Raw genomic sequence first — 10,498 nt, 5'->3', positions numbered from 1 at the left:
CTACTGCAGTGGTTCTCTTCTACTGCAGTGGTTCTGTAACCTTCTACTGCAGTGGTTCTGTAACCTTCTACTGCAGTGGTTCTGTAACCTTCTACTGCAGTGGTTCTGTAACCTTCTACTGCAGTGGTTCTGTAACCTTCTACTGCAGTGGTTCTGTAACCTTCTACTGCAGTGGTTCTGTAACCTTCTACTGCAGTGGTTCTGTAACCTTCTACTGCAGTGGTTCTGTAACCTTCTACTGCAGTGGTTCTGTAACCTTCTACTGCAGTGGTTCTGTAACCTTCTACTGCAGTGGTTCTGTAACCTTCTACTGCAGTGGTTCTGTAACCTTCTACTGCAGTGGTTCTGTAACCTTCTACTGCAGTGGTTCTGTAACCTTCTACTGTGGTTCTGTAACCTTCTACTGCAGTGGTTCTGTAACCTTCTACTGCAGTGCAGTGGTTCAGTGGTTCTGCCTCCTACTGCAGTGGTTCTGTAACCTTCTACTGCAGTGGTTCTTATCCTTCTACTGCAGTGGTTCTGTAACCTTCTGCTGCAGTGGGCTAAATCAGGGCCACACAGAGGTCTGTAACCTTCTACTGCAGTGGCTAAATCAGGGCCCCACAGAGGTCTGTAACCTTCTACTGCAGTGGGCTAAATCAGGGCCACACAGAGGTCTGTAACCTTCTACTGCAGTGGGCTAAATCAGGGCCACACAGACTGCAGTGGGCTCTGTAACCTTCTACTGCAGTGGGCTAAATCAGGGCCACACAGAGGTCTGTAACCTTCTACTGCAGTGGGCTAAATCAGTGGTTCCCCTACTGCAGGGTCTGTAACCTTCTACTGCAGTGGGCTAAATCAGGGCCACACAGAGGTCTGTAACCTTCTACTGCAGTGGGCTAAATCAGGGCCCCACAGAGGTCTGTAACCTTCTACTGCAGTGGTTCTTTATCCTTCTACTGCAGTGGTTCTGTAACCTTCTACTGCAGTGGGCTAAATCAGGGCCACACAGAGGTCCTTCTACTGTAACCTTCTACTGCAGTGGGCTAAATCAGGGCCACACAGAGGTCTGTAACCTTCTACTGCAGTGGGCTAAATCAGGGCCACACAGAGGTCTGTAACCTTCTACTGCAGTGGGCTAAATCAGGGCCACACAGCCACCTTCTACAGTGGGCTAAATCAGGTCTGTAACCTTCTACTGCAGTGGGCTAAATCAGGGCCACACAGAGGTCTGTAACCTTACATTTACATTTACATTTAAGTCATTTAGCAGACGCTCTTATCCAGAGCGACTTACAAATTGGTGCATACACCTTATGACATCCAGTGGAACAGCCACTTGCATCTAAAAAAAAAATTTTTTTTTTTTGGGGGGAGGGTGAGAAGGATTACTTACCCTTACTTACCCTATCCTAGGTATTCCATGAAGAGGTGGGGTTTCAGGTGTCTCCGGAAGGTGGTGATTGACTCCGCTGTCCTGGCGTCGTGAGGGGTTTGTTCCACCATTGGGGGCCAGAGCAGCGAACAGTTTTGACTGGGCTGAGCGGGAACTGAACTTCCTCAGTGGTAGGGAGGCGAGCAGGCCAGAGGTGGATGAACGCAGTGCCCTTGTTTGGGTGTAGGGCCTGATCAGAGCCTGGAGGTACTGAGGTGCCGTTCCCCTCACAGCTCCGTAGGCAAGCACCATGGTCTTGTAGCGGATGCGAGCTTCAACTGGAAGCCAGTGGAGAGAGCGGAGGAGCGGGGTGACGTGAGAGAACTTGGGAAGGTTGAACACCAGACGGGCTGCGGCGTTCTGGATGAGTTGTAGGGGTTTAATGGCACAGGCAGGGAGCCCAGCCAACAGCGAGTTGCAGTAATCAAGACGGGAGATGACAAGTGCCTGGATTAGGACCTGCGCCGCTTCCTGTGTGAGGCAGGGTCGTACTCTGCGGATGTTGTAGAGCATGAACCTACAGGAACGGGACACCGCCTTGATGTTAGTTGAGAACGTCAGGGTGTTGTCCAGGATCACGCCAAGGTTCTTAGCGCTCTGGGAGGAGGACACAATGGAGTTGTCAACCGTGATGGCGAGATCATGGAACGGGCAGTCCTTCCCCGGGAGGAAGAGGAGCTCCGTCTTGCTGAGGTTCAGCTTGAGGTGGTGATCCGTCATCCACACTGATATGTCTGCCAGACATGCAGAGATGCGATTCGCCACCTGGTCATCAGAAGGGGGAAAGGAGAAGATTAATTGTGTGTCGTCTGCATAGCAATGATAGGAGAGACCATGTGAGGTTATGACAGAGCCAAGTGACTTGGTGTATAGCGAGAATAAGAGAGGGCCTAGAACAGAGCCCTGGGGACACCAGTGGTGAGAGCGCGTGGTGAGGAGACAGATTCTCGCCACGCCACCTGGTAGGAGCGACCTGTCAGGTAGGACGCAATCCAAGCGTGGGCCGCGCCGGAGATGCCCAACTCGGAGAGGGTGGAGAGGAGGATCTGATGGTTCACAGTATCGAAGGCAGCCGATAGGTCTAGAAGGATGAGAGCAGAGGAGAGAGAGTTAGCTTTAGCAGTGCGGAGCGCCTCCGTGATACAGAGAAGAGCAGTCTCAGTTGAATGACTAGTCTTGAAACCTGACTGATTTGGATCAAGAAGGTCGTTCTGAGAGAGATAGCGGTAGAGCTGGCCAAGGACGGCACGCTCAAGAGTTTTGGAGAGAAAAGAGAGAAGGGATACTGGTCTGTAGTTGTTGACATCGGAGGGATCGAGTGTAGGTTTTTTCAGAAGGGGTGCAACTCTCGCTCTCTTGAAGACGGGAGGGACGTAGCCAGCGGTCAGGGATGAGTTGATGAGCGAGGTGAGGTAAGGGAGAAGGTCTCCGGAAATGGTCTGGAGAAGAGAGGAGGGGATAGGGTCAAGCGGGCAGGTTGTTGGGCGGCCGGCCGTCACAAGACGCGAGATTTCATCTGAAGAGAGAGGGGAGAAAGAGGTCAGAGCATAGGGTAGGGCAGTGTGAGCAGAACCAGCGGTGTCGTTTGACTTAGCAAACGAGGATCGGATGTCGTCGACCTTCTTTTCAAAGTGGTTGACGAAGTCATCTGCAGAGAGGGAGGAGGGGGGAGGATTCAGGAGGGAGGAGAAGGTGGCAAAGAGCTTCCTAGGGTTAGAGGCAGATGCTTGGAATTTAGAGTGGTAGAAAATGGCTTTAGCAGCAGAGACAGAGGAGGAAAATGTAGAGAGGAGGGAGTGAAAGGATGCCAGGTCCGCAGGGAGGCGAGTTTTCCTCCATTTCCGCTCGGCTGCCCGGAGCCCTGTTCGGGCAACCTTCTACTGCAGTGGGCTAAATCAGGGCCCCACAGAGGTCTGTAACCTTCTACTGCAGTGGGCTAAATCAGGGCCACACAGAGGTCTGTAACCGTCTACTGCAGTGGGCTAAATCAGGGCCACACAGAGGTCTGTAACCGTCTACTGCAGTGGGCTAAATCAGGGCCACACAGAGGTCTGTAACCGTCTACTGCAGTGGGCTAAATCAGGGCCCCACAGAGGTCTGTAACCTTCTACTGCAGTGGGCTAAATCAGGGCCACACAGAGGTCTGTAACCGTCTACTGCAGTGGGCTAAATCAGGGCCCCACAGAGGTCTGTAACCTTCTACTGCAGTGGGCTAAATCAGGGCCACACAGAGGTCTGTAACCTTCTACTGCAGTGGGCTAAATCAGGGCCCCACAGAGGTCTGTAACCGTATACTGCAGTGGGCTAAATCAGGGCCCCACAGAGGTCTGTAGCCTTCTACTGCTTTTAGTTTAGTTTATTAATTCGACCATTTTTAAAAACAAGAACACATAAAACTTGAAAAAGCAATAGTGTATAGTAGGTGTGGCTGTCATCTGGCCCCCCAGTCCCTCTACCAGGTGAATGTGGCTGTCATCTGGCCGCCCCCCAGTCCCTCTACCAGGTGAATGTGGCTGTCACCTGGCCGCCCCCAGTCCCTCTACCAGGTGAATGTGGCTGTCATCTGGCCGCCCCCACTCCCTCTACCAGGTGAATGTGGCTGTCATCTGGCCGCCCCCAGTCCCTCTACCAGGTGAATGTGGCTGTCATCTGGCCGCCCCCCAGTCCCTCTACCAGGTGAATGTGGCTGTCATCTGGCCGCCCCCCAGTCCCTCTACCAGGTGAATGTGGCTGTCATCTGGCCCCCCCCAGTCCCTCTACCAGGTGAATGTGGCTGTCATCTGGCCGCCCCCCAGTCCCTCTACCAGGTGAATGTGGCTGACTCGCACAGTGTGCTCCCCTTCCCTCCCAACAGTAACCTGTGGTGGGATGGGTATAGCCTCTAGTGATGTGTTGCTGTTCCCTTACGAGAACCCACTTACTCTGGTGTGTTTATCCCATTGAGTGACGAGCATAGTCCCTCATAGCAAAATAGAATGAAGGATAGTCACATATCTTATTTCACCTTTTTATATAACTAGTTGAGAACGAGTTCTCCTTTACAACTGCGACCTGGCCAAGATAAAGCAAAGCAGTGCGACACAAACAACAACAGAGTTCCACATGGACTAAACGACACGTACAGTCAATAACACAGTAGAAAAGTCTCTGCACAGTGTGCTCCCCTTCCCTCCCAACAGTAACCTGTAAGTAGCCTCTAGTGATGTGTTGCTGTCTCTGCACAGTGTGTCTTATTCATTAATACTTACTTTCCCACCATCATTTGCAAATAAATTCATTAAAAATCCTACGATGTGATTTTCCCCCTCATTTTGTCTGTCATAGTTGAAGTGTACCTATGATGAAAATTACAGGCCTCTTATCTTTTTAAGTGGGAGAACTTGCACAATTGGTGGCTGACTAAATACCTTTTTTAAGATCAGGGAGATCAGGCAATAAATAGGCCATAGTGGCAAAATAATTAAACTTTAGCAGTTAAACACTGGAGGGATGGATGTGCAGAAGATGAATGTGCAAGTAGAGATACTGGTATTTATAGGGGGTTGGGGGGCCCAGGTATATAGGGGGTTATAGGGGTTATAGGGGTTGGGGGCCCAGGTATATAGGGGTTATAGGGGTTATAGGGGTTGGGGGCCCAGGTATATAGGGGTTATAGGGGTTATAGGGGTTGGGGGCCCAGGTATATAGGGGTTATAGGGGTTGGGGGCCCAGGTATATAGGGGTTATAGGGGTTGGGGGCCCAGGTATATAGGGGGTTATAGGGGTTATAGGGGTTATAGGGGTTGGGGGCCCAGGTATATAGGGGTTATAGGGGTTATAGGGGTTGGGGGCCCAGGTATATAGGGGTTATAGGGGTTGGGGGCCCAGGTATATAGGGGGTTATAGGGGTTATAGGGGTTGGGGGCCCAGGTATATAGGGGTTATAGGGGTTATAGGGGTTGGGGGCCCAGGTATATAGGGGTTAGAGGGGGTTATAGGGGTTGGGGGGCACAGGTATTTATAGGGTTGGGGGGTCCAGGTATTTACAAGGGGTTGGGGGGTCCAGGTATTTACAAGGGGTTGGTGGGCCCAGGTATTTATAGAGGGTTGGGGGCCCAGGTATTTATAGGGGTTTGGGGGGCCCAGGTATTTATAAGGGGTTGGGGGTCCAGGTATTTATAGGGGTTGGGGGCCCAGGTATTTATAGGGGTTGGGGGGCCCAGGTATTTATAGGGGTTGGGGGCCCAGGTATTTAAAGGGGTTGGGGGTCCAGGTATTTATAGGGGTTGGGGGCCAGGTATTTAAAGGGGGTTGGGGGGGGCAGGTATTTATAGGGGTTGGGGGCCCAGGTATTTATAGGGTTGGGGGCCCCAGGTATTTATAGGGGTGGGGGCCCCAGGTATTTATAGGGGTTGGGGGTGCCCAGGTATTTATAGGGGTTGGGGGGGACCAGGTATTTATAGGTGGTTGGGGGCCCAGGTATTTATAGGGGTTGGGGGCCATATTTATAGGGGGTTGGGTGCCCAGGTATTTATAGGGGTTGGGGGCCATATTTATAGGGGTTGGGTATAGGTATTTATAGGTGCCCAGGTAGGTTGGGGGCCATATTTATAGGGGGTTGGGTGCCCAGGTATTTATAGGGGGTTGGGGGGGCCATATTTATAGGGGGTTGGGGGGCCCAGGTATTTATAGGGGTTTGGGTGCATGCGCATTACATCCGTGGCACAGAATTACTCTGAAATTCACATCTCGCCCTCTCCTGCCGCCAGAAGGAAGGATATCTCATTTAGTGACTAGCAGATTCCCTAGCTCATAGAAGAGGGGGAGGAAGAGGGAGGGAAGAAAGGAAGAGAGAAAGTCAATGAGGTGGCGAGGGAGAGGAAGGATATCTCATTTAGTGACTAGCAGATTCCCTAGCTCATAGAAGAGGGGGAGGAAGAGGGAGGGAAGAAAGGAAGAGAGAAAGTCAATGAGGTGGCGAGGGAGAGGAAGGATATCTCATTTAGTGACTAGCAGATTCCCTAGCTCATAGAAGAGGGGGAGGAAGAGGGAGGGAAGAAAAGAAGAGAGAAAGTCAATGAGGTGGCGAGGGAGAGGAAGGATATCCCATTTCGTGACTAGCAGATTCCCCAGCTCATAGAAGAGGGGGAGGAAGAGGGAGGGAAGAAAGGAAGAGAGAAAGTAAATGAGGTGGCGAGGGAGAGGAAGGACATCTCATTTAGTGACTAGCAGATTCCCAAGCTCATAGAAGAGGGGGAGGAAGAGGGAGGGAGGGAAGAAAGGAAGAGAGAGAGATCGGAAGAGAGAAAGTAAATGAGGTGGCGAGGGAGAGGAAGGACATCAGAATAAGAGTAGCCCACCAGACGACGACGATGATGATGATAGCTGTGAGACGAGATCATTACTGATTCATGAGGACAGAGTGAACTGGGACAGATTCACAGAGGTCTGATGTATCCAAGCCCAGCTCCTGTAACATCACAACTCTGTCAGAACATGCTGCTAGTCAGACTGCCTAATCACTTCACTCTGTTAGCTAGGAGACATTACAACTCTGTCAGAACATGCTGCTAGTCAGACTGCCTAATCACTTCACTCTGTTAGCTAGGAGACATTACAACTCTGTCAGAACATGCTGCTAGTCAGACTGCCTAATCACTTCACTCTGTTAGCTAGGAGACATTACAACTCTGTCAGAACATGCTGCTAGTCAGACTGCCTAATCACTTCACTATGTTAGCTAGGAGACATTACAACTCTGTCAGAACATGCTGCTAGTCAGACTGCCTAATCACTTCACTCTGTTAGCTAGGAGACATTACAACTCTGTCAGAACATGCTGCTAGTCAGACTGCCTAATCACTTCACTCTGTTAGCTAGGAGACATCACAACTCTGTCAGAACATGCTGCTAGTCAGACTGCCTAATCACTTCACTCTGTTAGCTAGGAGACATTACAACTCTGTCAGAACATGCTGCTAGTCAGACTGCCTAATCACTTCACTCTGTTAGCTGGGAGACATTACAACTCTGTCAGAACATGCTGCTAGTCAGACTGCCTAATCACTTCACTCTGTTAGCTAGGAGACATTACAACTCTGTCAGAACATGCTGCTAGTCAGACTGCCTAATCACTTCACTCTGTTAGCTAGGAGACATTACAACTCTGTCAGAACATGCTGCTAGTCAGACTGCCTAATCACTTCACTCTGTTAGCTAGGAGACATTACAACTCTGTCAGAACATGCTGCTAGTCAGACTGCCTAATCACTTCACTCTGTTAGCTAGGAGACATTACAACTCTGTCAGAACATGCTGCTAGTCAGACTGCCTAATCACTTCACTCTGTTAGCTAGGAGACATTACAACTCTGTCAGAACATGCTGCTAGTCAGACTGCCTAATCACTTCACTATGTTAGCTAGGAGACATTACAACTCTGTCAGAACATGCTGCTAGTCAGACTGCCTAATCACTTCACTCTGTTAGCTGGGAGACATTACAACTCTGTCAGAACATGCTGCTAGTCAGACTGCCTAATCACTTCACTCTGTTAGCTAGGAGACATCACAACTCTGTCAGAACATGCTGCTAGTCAGACTGCCTAATCACTTCACTCTGTTAGCTAGGAGACATTACAACTCTGTCAGAACATGCTGCTAGTCAGACTGCCTAATCACTTCACTCTGTTAGCTAGGAGACATTACAACTCTGTCAGAACATGCTGCTAGTCAGACTGCCTAATCACTTCACTCTGTTAGCTAGGAGACATTACAACTCTGTCAGAACATGCTGCTAGTCAGACTGCCTAATCACTTCACTCTGTTAGCTAGGAGACATTACAACTCTGTCAGAACATGCTGCTAGTCAGACTGCCTAATCACTTCACTCTGTTAGCTAGGAGACATTACAACTCTGTCAGAACATGCTGCTAGTCAGACTGCCTAATCACTTCACTCTGTTAGCTAGGAGACATTACAACTCTGTCAGAACATGCTGCTAGTCAGACTGCCTAATCACTTCACTCTGTTAGCTAGGAGACATTACAACTCTGTCAGAACATGCTGCTAGTCAGACTGCCTAATCACTTCACTATGTTAGCTAGGAGACATTACAACTCTGACATTACAACTCTGTCAGAACATGCTGCTAGTCAGACTGCCTAATCACTTCACTCTGTTAGCTAGGAGACATTACAACTCTGTCAGAACATGCTGCTAGTCAGACTGCCTAATCACTTCACTCTGTTAGCTAGGAGACATTACAACTCTGTCAGAACATGCTGCTAGTCAGACTGCCTAATCACTTCACTCTGTTAGCTAGGAGACATTACAACTCTGTCAGAACATGCTGCTAGTCAGACTGCCTAATCACTTCACTCTGTTAGCTAGGAGACATTACAACTCTGTCAGAACATGCTGCTAGTCAGACTGCCTAATCACTTCACTCTGTTAGCTAGGAGACATTACAACTCTGTCAGAACATGCTGCTAGTCAGACTGCCTAATCACTTCACTCTGTTAGCTAGGAGACATTACAACTCTGTCAGAACATGCTGCTAGTCAGACTGCCTAATCACTTCACTCTGTTAGCTAGGAGACATTACAACTCTGTCAGAACATGCTGCTAGTCAGACTGCCTAATCACTTCACTCTGTTAGCTAGGAGACATTACAACTCTGTCAGAACATGCTGCTAGTCAGACTGCCTAATCACTTCACTCTGTTAGCTAGGAGACATCACAACTCTGTATGGGACCTGACTGTCAGAGCACTGAGTTCGGAACAGCCATCCCTGTAACATCATAGTGGATTAAACCTATCAGAACAACCCAGCCCTGTAACGTCATAGTGGATTAAACCTTTCAGAAGAACCCAGCCCTGTAACATCATAGTGGATTAAACCTATCAGAAGAACCCAGCCCTGTAACATCATAGTGGATTAAACCTATCAGAACAACCCAGCCCTGTAACATCATAGTGGATTAAACCTATCAGAAGAACCCAGCCCTGTAACATCATAGTGGATTAAACCTATCAGAAGAACCCAGCCCTGTAACATCATAGTGGATTAAACCTATCAGAACAACCCAGCCCTGTAACATCATAGTGGATTAAACCTATCAGAACAACCCAGCCCTGTAACATCATAGTGGATTAAACCTATCAGAAGAACCCAGCCCTGTAACATCATAGTGGATTAAACCTATCAGAACAACCCAGCCCTGTAACATCATAGTGGATTAAACCTATCAGAACAACCCAGCCCTGTAACATCATAGTGGATTGAACCTATCAGAAGAACCCAGCCCTGTAACATCATAGTGGATTAAACCTATCAGAAGAACCCAGCCCTGTAACATCATAGTGGATTAAACCTATCAGAAGAACCCAGCCCTGTAACATCATAGTGGATTAAACCTATCAGAACAACCCAGCCCTGTAACATCATAGTGGATTAAACCTATCAGAACAACCCAGCCCTGTAACATCATAGTGGATTAAACCTATCAGAACAACCCAGCCCTGTAACATCATAGTGGATTAAACCTACAGTCGTAAAAGACCCTTTGACTTTTTCCATATTTTGTGACATTACACCTTTAATCTAAAATTAAGTGTGTAATGTCTTCATCAATCTAGAGACACTACCATCATAATCACAATGCAAAAACAGGTTTTAAGGAATTTAAACATATTTTTTAAAAGATCCCTTATTTATGTCAGTATTCAGACCCTTTTCTATGAGACTTGAAATTGAGCTCAGGTGCATCCTGTTTCCGTTGATCATCCTTGAGATGTTTCTACAACTTCATTGGAGTCCACCTGTGGCAAATTCAATTGATTGGACATGAATTGTCTGTATACGGAGAAAAAACCAAGCCATCTGTACAGCTCCGAGACAGGATTGTGTCGAGGCACAGATCTGGGGAAAAGAACCAAAAAATGTCTGCAACATTGAAGATCCCCAAGAACACAGTGGCCTCCATCATTCTGCAGTATTGAAGGTCTCCAAGAACACAGTGGCCTCCATCATTCTGCAGCATTGAAGATCTCCAAGACCACAGAGGTCTCCATCATTCTGCAGCATTGAAGATCTCCAAGACCA

General features: G+C 48.7%; 2 long non-coding RNA genes across 2 annotated transcripts; one reads left to right on the top strand and one right to left on the bottom strand.

The window, feature by feature from the left end:
• Positions 1-544: 544 nt before the first annotated feature.
• LOC127924415 (uncharacterized) lies at positions 545-1,128 on the bottom strand. Its single transcript, XR_008117862.1, has 3 exons — positions 1,010-1,128; positions 817-908; positions 545-572 (listed from the first exon to the last, which is right to left on the bottom strand). It is a non-coding gene; the product is annotated as an uncharacterized LOC127924415 (long non-coding RNA).
• Positions 1,129-3,859: 2,731 nt separating this feature from the next.
• LOC127924414 (uncharacterized) lies at positions 3,860-4,703 on the top strand. Its single transcript, XR_008117861.1, has 2 exons — positions 3,860-3,917; positions 4,047-4,703. It is a non-coding gene; the product is annotated as an uncharacterized LOC127924414 (long non-coding RNA).
• The last annotated feature ends 5,795 nt before the right edge of the window (positions 4,704-10,498 follow it).

This window comes from Oncorhynchus keta, unplaced genomic scaffold (assembly GCF_023373465.1).
Source record: "Oncorhynchus keta strain PuntledgeMale-10-30-2019 unplaced genomic scaffold, Oket_V2 Un_contig_400_pilon_pilon, whole genome shotgun sequence".
Taxonomy (NCBI): Eukaryota; Metazoa; Chordata; class Actinopteri; order Salmoniformes; family Salmonidae; genus Oncorhynchus; species Oncorhynchus keta.
This window is presented reverse-complemented; position numbering and strand designations above follow the sequence as displayed.